General features: G+C 48.4%; 5 non-coding genes across 5 annotated transcripts; all 5 read right to left on the reverse strand.

Moving 5' to 3' along the window:
* Nucleotides 1–934: 934 nt before the first annotated feature.
* On the reverse strand, nt 935–1007 carry Trnar-ccu. The gene has a single exon. It is a non-coding gene; the product is annotated as a tRNA-Arg (tRNA).
* Nucleotides 1008–3162: 2155 nt separating this feature from the next.
* Trnap-agg lies at nt 3163–3234 on the reverse strand. Its single transcript has one exon. It is a non-coding gene; the product is annotated as a tRNA-Pro (tRNA).
* A 349-nt stretch (nt 3235–3583) lies between these two features.
* Nucleotides 3584–3656, reverse strand: Trnak-cuu. Its single transcript has one exon. It is a non-coding gene; the product is annotated as a tRNA-Lys (tRNA).
* Nucleotides 3657–5102: 1446 nt separating this feature from the next.
* Nucleotides 5103–5175, reverse strand: Trnak-cuu. Its single transcript has one exon. It is a non-coding gene; the product is annotated as a tRNA-Lys (tRNA).
* A 4384-nt stretch (nt 5176–9559) lies between these two features.
* On the reverse strand, nt 9560–9631 carry Trnap-agg. The gene has a single exon. It is a non-coding gene; the product is annotated as a tRNA-Pro (tRNA).
* Between the last annotated feature and the right edge of the window lie 633 nt (nt 9632–10264).

Below are 10264 nucleotides of genomic sequence, written 5' to 3' on the forward strand. Positions count from 1 at the left end.
AAATCACAGACCAGCAGCAGTCTTTTCCCCACCTTGAAAGGATGATAAAAGTCACAGAATTGGCTGTTCTTAAATAGAAATTCAAACAGAAGATCACCCATTACCGGATTAAGTCATTAAAATTATCATTCTCCCTGGACCCTCCCAGGTCCCTACCCATCCTTTCAGTCTGCGGTCACTGTCAGACGAGCAACTTCTCCTCCTTTGGCCTGCCTGCTCGTCCACCTTCTAGTCTGTTTTCTGCCTCCCTCTCTAGTCGAGGGAAGTAAAAATCTTTCACACTGATATGAGCTGGTGCATCAAGGCTTGTTTTATTTAAAAAAAAAAACCAAAAAAAAACAAAAAAAAAAAACAAAAAAACCCTCTCCCGTGTTTTATCAGCCAAGTAGACCAAAATAGACTAAATTTGCCTTCGTGAAGTTGTTAATAAAACAAACTGAAGCGACATGTGATGTCACTCCTGTAAAGGCGGTACTCCAGATAAGGAGAGTTCAAAGCCAGCCAGGGAACCAGCCAGGGGACCGGTGGGGGGGGGGGCGGGGGAAAGAAGAAACAAATGTACTCAGCTCTTCCCATATTGATGACCTTTGCCTCTTCTTTCAGCTAACGCCTACTTTTGCCTCTTCTTAGCTAACCACATAAAGTCTCTGTACTCTCCCAAAATATGGCAGTATTTCTGGCATACTTTCAGTGCTTACTTTCATATTTTCATACTTTGACAGAACAGAACTTGAAAGTCGACAGCATACCTGGATTGCTCTCAGAAATTGACACATTGGTTTGCCAGGTCTCACAATTTTACTCAGATTACCACATTTCTTCAGCACTGAGCATTTGACTTCTTCTTCTAGTATCTAGGTATGTTGTGCGGTCGTTTATGTAGCTGATTTTGCAACTCAAAATATTACCTGCCAACCAGGTAGAATCTCCACCCTACCCCAGGTGGGACTCGAACCCACAATCCCTGGCTTAGGAGGCCAGTGCCTTATCCATTAGGCCACTGGGGCAGACAGGCTCTGTGTCCCTTCAAAAATGTTAAATGGAATATTTCCTCACCGGTGGTTACTGTATTATCCAGCAATTAGTGTGGGGACTTAATTACCCAGGATTTCTTATCTGAGTTGCCACAGCCCTCCAGGCCCTGCGCCCTCACGGACCTTGAGCTCCTCTGGCTGTACTCCTGAAACCTCAGCCCATCACTCTGCATGGACATACGCCTGCGCTTCCTTCCCAGGGCTTTCTGGCCCTGAGCACACCGCATTCGCCTTAGGCTAAAGACTTGGGTAGCACTAGAAAATTGGAGTCCCTGACTGGCTCCGATGGTAAAGCTCTGGGGGTCCTCGAAAAGTCCTCAGGGGGTCCTTGAAGGTGTTCCTCCCCAGCCCAGCCCTGAACCGTGCTGCGGAGAGAGACGCTGGGGTAGACCCCTACTGAAAAAGGAACGACCTCAGCTGATCCTGTAAGGCTGGATCGCAGAAATCAGAGCCTTCTCTGCCTCCCACGCGCACAATCCCGGGACTGAACGCCACCTTCGAAGCCTGGCCACCGTTCAGGACCTTGAAGATTCAGCCCGGATCCTCGCAGTGTAGACACCAGAGCACCAGAGGCATCGAGGCTCGAGACAGTCCTCCCACCCCCGAGAGATGCCCGAAGCGACTCCTTAGTGGAGTCCCTCTCTTCGTTCATGGTAGCTGGCAATTTACCCAGTAGTGACAATTTGGCAGAATCTGGAGCTGTTCCGATATGCCCCCACCTCGCCTTCCAGCTCACGGAACCCTAGAGGGACTCCTTCCTCCTCCTCGCGTCTATTCGTTCTCTGCACAGGAATCCGCCTTGCGGTTTCCAAACATTGAGCTGGGAGACCCGGGCTCCGTCAGGACTCTACAGGGATCGGAGGGCTGACTGCGATTCTTGGAGTATGTTTCCTATCCGAAGCTCGAGGACTTCTCAAGTTTAAAAATCCTTTGCATTTTTACGGAGAGCATGGAAAAAAGGGAAGCTCCAACGTAGACTCGCAAAGCTGAGATCCTAGCCAGTTCCGGGCGCCGCTTCCTTTTCTCGGGTTTGCGCCCCAGGGGACCTGAAAAATGCTAGTCCAGCGAATCCGAGGAGGTCACAGGCTCTTGACCACTTTTCGGGTCGTGTTGAGTTGGACCCAAGCAAACTAGTAATGACTAAAGGCCGGTGATCTGGAACCAGATTTGCACTTAAGGGCTACTGTCAAACTTCAAACCAGTATTTATTAGCAAACCAGATGTGTTGCAGATTGTCCCACAATCCTGTTTTTCTCTAATTGTGTTTCTTCTCATGTAGCTCAGGGTGTCTCAAACACACTAAAAAGCTGACTAGAGGCTGGTGCATCCCAGACGCCTGCTCCAGTTCTCCCTGCTTTGCCAGGGTCCCAGAGCGATTGGCAATTGTCGTCGAAGTAACTCTGAGGCTCCGTAAGCCTTCTTCATATAAATTTGTCCAAGAATTCCTTTACTATTTTGAAAGTTCTCGATGTGGTAGTTGGAATTGGCTGTGTGCCCGGGGGAGAGACCTCTACTTAGCTCAGGCTGCCCTACCCGTCCTAGCGCTGGAATCTCAAACATTCTCCTTGTCGTCAAGGTTGCTTTTGTTTGTTTTGTTTGCAAGACCACAGCTGGATTGATTTTTTTTTTTAATTCCAACATTTTCCATTATTTTTATCCATCAGGTTAGTTTGAATAATGCCAGCCATTCTTGATGGACATTTTGAGTTATGAGCTGATGCTGTAGCTCAGCTAATTGCTTGCCTAACCCTGGGTTCCAACCTGAACACCAGATTAATACGCATGCCTATATTTCCAGCACACATGAAGTGAAGGCAGAAAGATCAGAAACGCAGCTATCCTTGACTTTGTCAGGACCAGCCTGAGCTACAGGAGGGAGACCCTGCCTCAAACAGAAAACAAGGTCCAAACAAACTAACAACAACAACAACAACAACAAAAAGACACTTTAAGTACTTATGGACTTGTTCCATTTTCATTTGTTTAGTCACACCTTCTAAGCAGCCACGATCGACTTCTAATTCTCAGCATCTCTACTTTCCAGGACCGGTATCACAGACAGGTTGAACACAGTTTTTAAATTCCCATATAGTATTTAGGTAGTAGTTGCGGTTTGAGTGGCAAAACAGGGCTCGTCCGGGATTTGAACCCGGGACCTCTCGCACCCTAAGCGAGAATCATACCCCTAGACCAACGAGCCTTGAAGGGAAAGACTCGCTGCTCTTTCTAAGAGAGATATGGTAGCGTCCTGCGGTTGAATTCAGTAAACCCAGAAAGAATTGAATTTCAGATCTACCTGAAAAGGGCGATGCAAGACTACCCACTGCCACACTTTATCCAAAATGTCAAAAATAGAGTAGACTCTGTGACACTTCCACCCATTCTAACCCAGTGCTGCTTCAGGCAGAGCAAAAGACCCACAAACTGCTCACTGCCTCCAGTTCTGACCTAATGTCAAGAGTTACCGAATGCAGAATCCCAACAATGGGGCACAACAATGGGGAAGTGCCAGCGTTGTCTCTGGTTGAGACCCAACTAAAATAATATCCCGCCCAACGTGGGGCTCGAACCCACGACCCTGAGATTAAGAGTCTCATGCTCTACCGACTGAGCTAGCCGGGCGTCCCTTGACAGCTGTTTTCAAGCATCATGATTACCAAAGTTGGTGTGACACTACTGGAAATTGAGGTACTGAGGCTATTTCTGAAATTCTATGGTCTGCCACTACAACTCACTTCGGAAGCCCAGGTTTCTCTACAGACAGGGCACCAGGGTTGAGGCACCGGGATGACGGAGGGCCAGGGAGGTACAAGTCCACGCTAAGCCCTTCTTGGGACAAAACTATCTTTATCGCGATAGGGAGATGGACGCGGGCTGACTGTCCATCTTTTTGCCCATGCCAGATAGGGCTTCCCTTCCATCTTTGCCTCTGTGTTCGGCCAGCCCCCTCCAGTCCCAGTCTTCTAAGCCGAAAACTAATTACGTCTTAGAGCCGGAATCAGACCCCACACAAATATCTACGCAGGCAGACTCAGGAAATAAAACCCACACAGCTGGTGCTTGAGGACACCAGACCCGAGAACTGGATCTAGCTGGCTCAGGGTGGCCCTTGGGGAAAGGAAGCTCCAGCTCGGGCTCTCAGTATGGATCATCAGAGTTTACTTCAGCGTCCCAGCTGAGGCTCCAGAAATGCTAGGAATATTCTACAGACCTGACCCGGCCCAAACGTTCTCAATGCCTGAACCACACCCCAGGTCCCTAACTCCAATGGCCCTGAGATGGGGATACTAGGCAGAACCCGCAAGCGTCCTTAACTCCTAGAGAAAGGTGCGGAAGAGGGAACTAGGAAATAGAACTGTGTTCTCGCGTAGGCACGACCACCACACACCTAGACGATCAACTCAGACCCCGTTAGGGAAAAGCTCTTCCGCTGAGCTCGCCTCATGGCTTCTAAATCTGTTTCGTTGTAATTTTCGTTGTAAAGGTGAATTGCCCTTTTCTTCGTACATTTCTTTGTAGAGAGAATTCTGCATAAGAATTGTGTATTTCTGTCAGGAACAAAGGGTATAAGAAATTATAAGTCACTCTAAATCAGCTTTCGTTTCCTCCCCACCCCCACTCCTCCACCACCACCCCGACACACTATTGTACATCACTTTTAGGATATTTGACTTGTGGGAGGTTCTCAAGCCCTTTACAAAACAAAAACAAAGATCAGGCCTGCCAATATCATGTCTGTAGGAAGGAGGGATGCGGGGACCCACAACTGCAAGTTTTGAACCACAACTGGGGTTGGGGGCTGCCTAACTCAGACCTTGTGGGCTACCCACCCCAAGATTTAGCCCAGAAATATGAGAGGTCAAGAGTCACCCTACGAATAGACGAAGAGTGACAACAATATGGAGAATTTCCCCTCCTGAGGCCACTTGGAAAGGAGTTGTGCCTTTCATTCAAATGATTTTCTGGGATCAAACTCAGAGACCTGCCTGTCTCTGCTTCTGTCCTGTGATAGACCGCCGGCTACCAACACATCTTAAAAGTCGCGAGGTCCAAACTAAAATGTGTAGCCGCCCAACGTGGGGCTCGAACCCACGACCCTGAGATTAAGAGTCTCATGCTCTACCGACTGAGCTAGCCGGGCAACTGCTTTGCAGCTTACAAGTTTACTAACCGTGACCTGAAGGTATTGAACTGGCTAAGTAAACAAAGCCATTTCAGATTGAGGGCAGTTTCTAAAAGGAGTTTCACCTTCACACAGCAGACGCACGCCCGGGGCACTGATCTGCACACATTAAGGCTGAACTGCCTGCTAGTTCTCCTCCTCCTATTCCCAGCCGCAAGTGGAACCTCTAGCCCCTCCCCCTCACCCCTGGGTAAGTGTCCCCAGAGCCAGACCTTGGCTGCCACTTGCTCCGTTCCCATGTCATAGAAATGCAATGCACACAGACACAGCCATGGCTGGTGCTGGAGGAGCAAGGTCCAACCTGGGTCCGTACCTGCGCCAGGTCTTTGCGCATCTGATCAGAAGACAGGCACCCAGTATTTGCTTACTAAACTGCTATGTTTGCCCCAACAGACATCTCTGCTGTCCTTTGTTTCCCCAAAACTGAACCTAATCTAAACTTAAGAGATGTATCATGTGAGTCTGGTGCCCTGAGTTTGTTGTTAACAGCCGTTGCCTCTCAGGTCTTAGCTCAGGTGGCACAGAGTCTGGCTTAGGGTAACCATAGGGGAAAACAAGTCAGTCAACGGACTCCAGCTAGGGCTCAGAATGTGGGTCAGTAAGGTTAAGTTTGGTATCCTAACCAAGGTTCCAACAAAGCCAGGAGTACGGATCTGAGCCAACAGAGGCACCCCCAGGGTCCTATCCACACCCACCCTCGGGGCTTCTCCTCCACACCCACCCTCGGGGCTTCTCCTCCACACCCACCCTCGGGGCTTCTCCTCCACACCCACCCTCGGGGCTTCTCCACACCCACCCTCGGGGCTTCTCCACACCCACCCTCGGGGCTTCTCCTCCACGCTCACCCTCGGGGCTTCTCCACACTCACCCTCGGGGCTTCTCCTCCACGCTCACCCTCGGGGCTTCTCCACACTCACCCTCGGGGCTTCTCCACACCCACCCTCGGGGCTTCTCCACACCCACCCTCGGGGCTTCTCCACACCCACCCTCGGGGCTTCTCCTCCACACCCACCCTCGGGGCTTCTCCACACTCACCCTCCGGGCTTCTCCTCCACACCCACCCTCGGGGCTTCTCCTCCACACTCACCCTCGGGGCTTCTCCTCCACGCTCACCCTCGGGGCTTCTCCTCGGTCCTTTTCTGTCAGAGTTCCAGGAATCTGGTTCTTACCCATGCCTCCGGAAGGAGACCTATCACACTACACACAGAATACCAGACGCTTCCGTTGAAGCGTCCAGAACACACAGTAATGGCTGTCTGTCTTCAGGTGTATCCTTTTCTCGAGTCCTATTTTCAACGTAAGGGCTGGGCTGAGCTGCCTCATCTACATAATTGCAAACATTCCTAATTGTGGAAGGAAGAGGCACAAAAGAGCCAGCATAGGAAGGACCCGGTTGTCACCTCCCTGCCCCTCCCCCCCCACACACACACACACACAGGGCTTCACGTCTGACTTTACACAGGCTGGACCAATCTCCACCACTGTGCCTCACTGTAGCCTCATCTGGTTTTAAATTTTCAATCACTGTGTGCTTTTATATGGAGAAATACTTGGTTTGTCTTTTCCATTTTTAAGACTAACATACCTTTTTCTGTTTCAAGGATATGCTCATTACTGTCCTTTAGATACAGTAAATATAACTGTTGCTCGTAGAACTTGTTCTCTTGCTATTTTAAAGGTAAGTGGCAGAGTTTATTTAAAAATAAAAATATTTCCCATGTATTTAATTGTGTGAGTGATGAAGCTCAGGTCTTCAAACTTGGCAGCAGGTATTGTTCTCTCTCTCTCTCTCTCTCTCTCTCTCTCTCTCTCTCTCTCTCTCTGTAAATGATCTATTTTATTTTTAGTGTAAGGGTGCTTTGCATGTGTGTACAGTGCCCACAGAGGCCAGAACAGAGTATTAGATCCCCTGGAACTGGAGATGGGCCGCCATATAGGTGCTGGGAATTGAGCCCAGCTCCTCTGCAATGCTCTTAATTGTTGAGCCCTTTCTGTAGCCCCATCTTTCTTTTCTTTCTTTCTTTCTTTTTTTTTATTTATGAGTATATGTGAGGCTGAGTTTATATGCATCCTATGCAGACAAGAAGAGGGATTTAGATCCTCCAGAGTCTGGTGCCATGTAGGTGCTGGGAACTGAAGCTGCATCCTTAGCAAGGGGAATGAATGGGCTTCACTGCTAAGGTAGCTCTCCAGTGAAACCCCCACTCCGATTTTCTTTATATATCTCTCTCTACAGAAGTCTCTGCTTTCCTTTGTTTCCCCAAAACTGAACCTATAAAATATGCCATAAAAGTGTGGTTCCCCACCAAACTTGCCTATTTACTTTTGCCAGGGACGGAAAGGCATAGCCAACCAGTGTTGTTAGAACTAAACTTGCTTCAGGTTTGTTTTGCTTTGTTGAACCCCTTCCCCAAGTTGGTATTCAAATATACAAAGTTATATCACTTATGATTTAAGGTTCAAGGCGTCTGTCCCCAAAACATAACAAAAAAAACAAACAAAAGAAAGACCAAGCCTGCCATTTGCATGTTCATAGGGAAACTGGAAGAGACCCCAGTCTGACCCCAGGACAATAAATTGGAGAGGGGGGAGGGGCTCAGAGAGCTTCCCTCTGGATGATAGCTCACTTCTTTAATACCAGCAAGACAGGCAAAGCACTGAGTTCAAGGACAGCCTGGCTCAGATCAGCCACAGCTAGGAAGGGAAAGGGGCTATGTAGAGAAACCAAACCAAACCAACAACAAGGGAAAAGAAGTGACAGTGTAGCCTGGGGTAGGGTAGCAGAGAAGGCCCTCTGTCACCACCTACAAACACAGTGGCCTTGCCCCTTCTGCCCAGGCTCCTGCCTTCCTTTCTAGGAACTCCAGGGAAGCCAGGGGGTGGGGGAGTCCAGATTAACCTTTTAATAATAAAGACTTGGGCTCTTACATCTATAGGAAGCACTTCTCAATGCCTCTAACTACCACTTTTGTTCAGGGCTGTAACTCAACTGTAACGAGCAACAGTGTTAAAAGCCTACAGCCTTTGAAAACAACTCTTTTTTTTTTTTTTTTTTTTAGCAGGGGCTATAACTCAGCTGTTGAGCACCTCAGGCTCAACCCTAATACTTGGTAGGAAAACAGCCTTGGTGTCCTTGGTGCCTCCTGGGTGAACTGCTGCGATCTCTGAGTATCGTCTAGAAAAAGAAGAGATGATATGGTTGCTTAATTTATTTATTTTATTATTTTTATTTGTTGTTGTGTTTTGTTTTAGAGAAGGCCTCACTCTGCAGCTCTGGCTGGCCTAGAACTCACTATGTAACCCAGGCTCACCTCGAATTTGTAGAGATGTGCCATCCTCTGCCTCCTCCCATTTGATATTAAAGGCTACACCACTACATTCGACTGATTAATTGACTGGATTTTTAATTCTTTTTTTTTTTTTATTTGCTGTGGGTGGAGTTCAGAGGTCAGAGGACAATCTGTGAGGGTGGTTCTCTCTCTGTCAGGTGAGTCCTGGGGATGCACTCAGGTGATCAGGCTCTGCAGCAGACACTTTGAGCCCTGGAACTGTCTCTCTGGCCTCTGGATGGGTTGCTTGCTTGTTTGTTTTTAAATAAGGCCATTTTGTTCAGGATTTAAATCCCGGCACTCTCTTGATCTAAGTAAGAATCCTATCTCTAGTCTAACAGCCAGTTTCCGCTTGTGTCCCCCACTGACTGAGCCCACGGATTTCCAAGGTGGGGAGGAGGAGTCTGGGGAACCCAAGTAGCAAGTGGTATACTCCAAGGTGGGGTTTCTGTAACACAGTGAGGCAGGAGAGTAGCCACTAGCCAAGTAGCTTAGGACTCTTGTCCAGACTAAAACATCACATGGCCCAAAGTGGGGCTAAAACCCAAGACCTTAAGATTAACAGCTCTCCACTTGGCCATCTCTCAAAACACAAACAAACAAAACAAAACAAAACAAAAACGTCTTGTGATCTACAGACTGAGCTAGCTGGAAAACCCATACAAACACCCTGGGCACCAGTATAAACTCGTCTTGCAGATGAAGTTTAAGTTTCCCATCTTGGCATTTGCCTACCTGAAGGCCTGCCTCTCCAAAAACTCTGACCTGAGCCAAAGGTAGAGAGATTGAAGTGCAGGCACAGGTTTTAATAATCTTTCTGACTAAAGATTGGACTGAAGGTTTTCAGGAGGCTTCCCTCAGCTGCAACACAGTTTCTATTGTATTGTAGAAGTGCTACATTTGTAGGTTTCAAGTTCCTAACAATTCCACTTGATCTTAGCCAAAAGGCCGAGAAGCGATGTTCCTAACAATTCCAAATGTTGATAAACTAAAAGGACACACAACATAAAAGCGGGCTCGTCCGGGATTTGAACCCGGGACCTCTCGCACCCTAAGCGAGAATCATACCCCTAGACCAACGAGCCACACCAATTACAGCAGCAGTTTCATTCTATGGTGGCAGTTGAAACACCGGCAGACACCGACGCGCTCAGCGAGTAAGAAAGTTATGTTTTAGATAGTCCTGTAAAAGCAAATTCCAGGACCGTGTACGCCAAAATAATCAACTTTTCCAGTCTCCCTTCACAACCTACAAAGTATGAAACAGCCTCTGGTCCACAATCCGGGGTCCCCTCGGTCTTGGCCTTGGTTACGGGCAGCAAGGCTGGGATCCTTTGCCCGCGCGGCTGCTCGCTGTCTGGACGCCGAGGTCTCTCCTGACGATCAGACGGAGTCCCTAAGAGTCAAGGGGCGGCTGCGTGGAGGGTCTTTGCCACGCAGCAGCGCCAGCACTCAGTAAATGTCAGGTGAGTGCCAGCTGTACCAAGCCCCTCGCCACTTCTTCCATTTTTGTATTCCATCTGCCCATCCCTGTCAAAATCAAAAAGGCTCCCCAGCCGGGTGTAGCGGCTCACGCCTTTAATCTTCGATGCCATCCTGGTCCACATAGTGAATTTCAGGACAGACAGGTTGCATAGATGGATTATATCTCAAAAGAAAGAAAAGAAAAGAAAAGAAAAGAAAAGAAAAGAAAAGAAAAGAAAAGAAAAGAAAAGGGG

Source organism: Mus pahari, chromosome 21, assembly GCF_900095145.1.
Source record: "Mus pahari chromosome 21, PAHARI_EIJ_v1.1, whole genome shotgun sequence".
NCBI classification, from domain to species: Eukaryota; Metazoa; Chordata; class Mammalia; order Rodentia; family Muridae; genus Mus; species Mus pahari.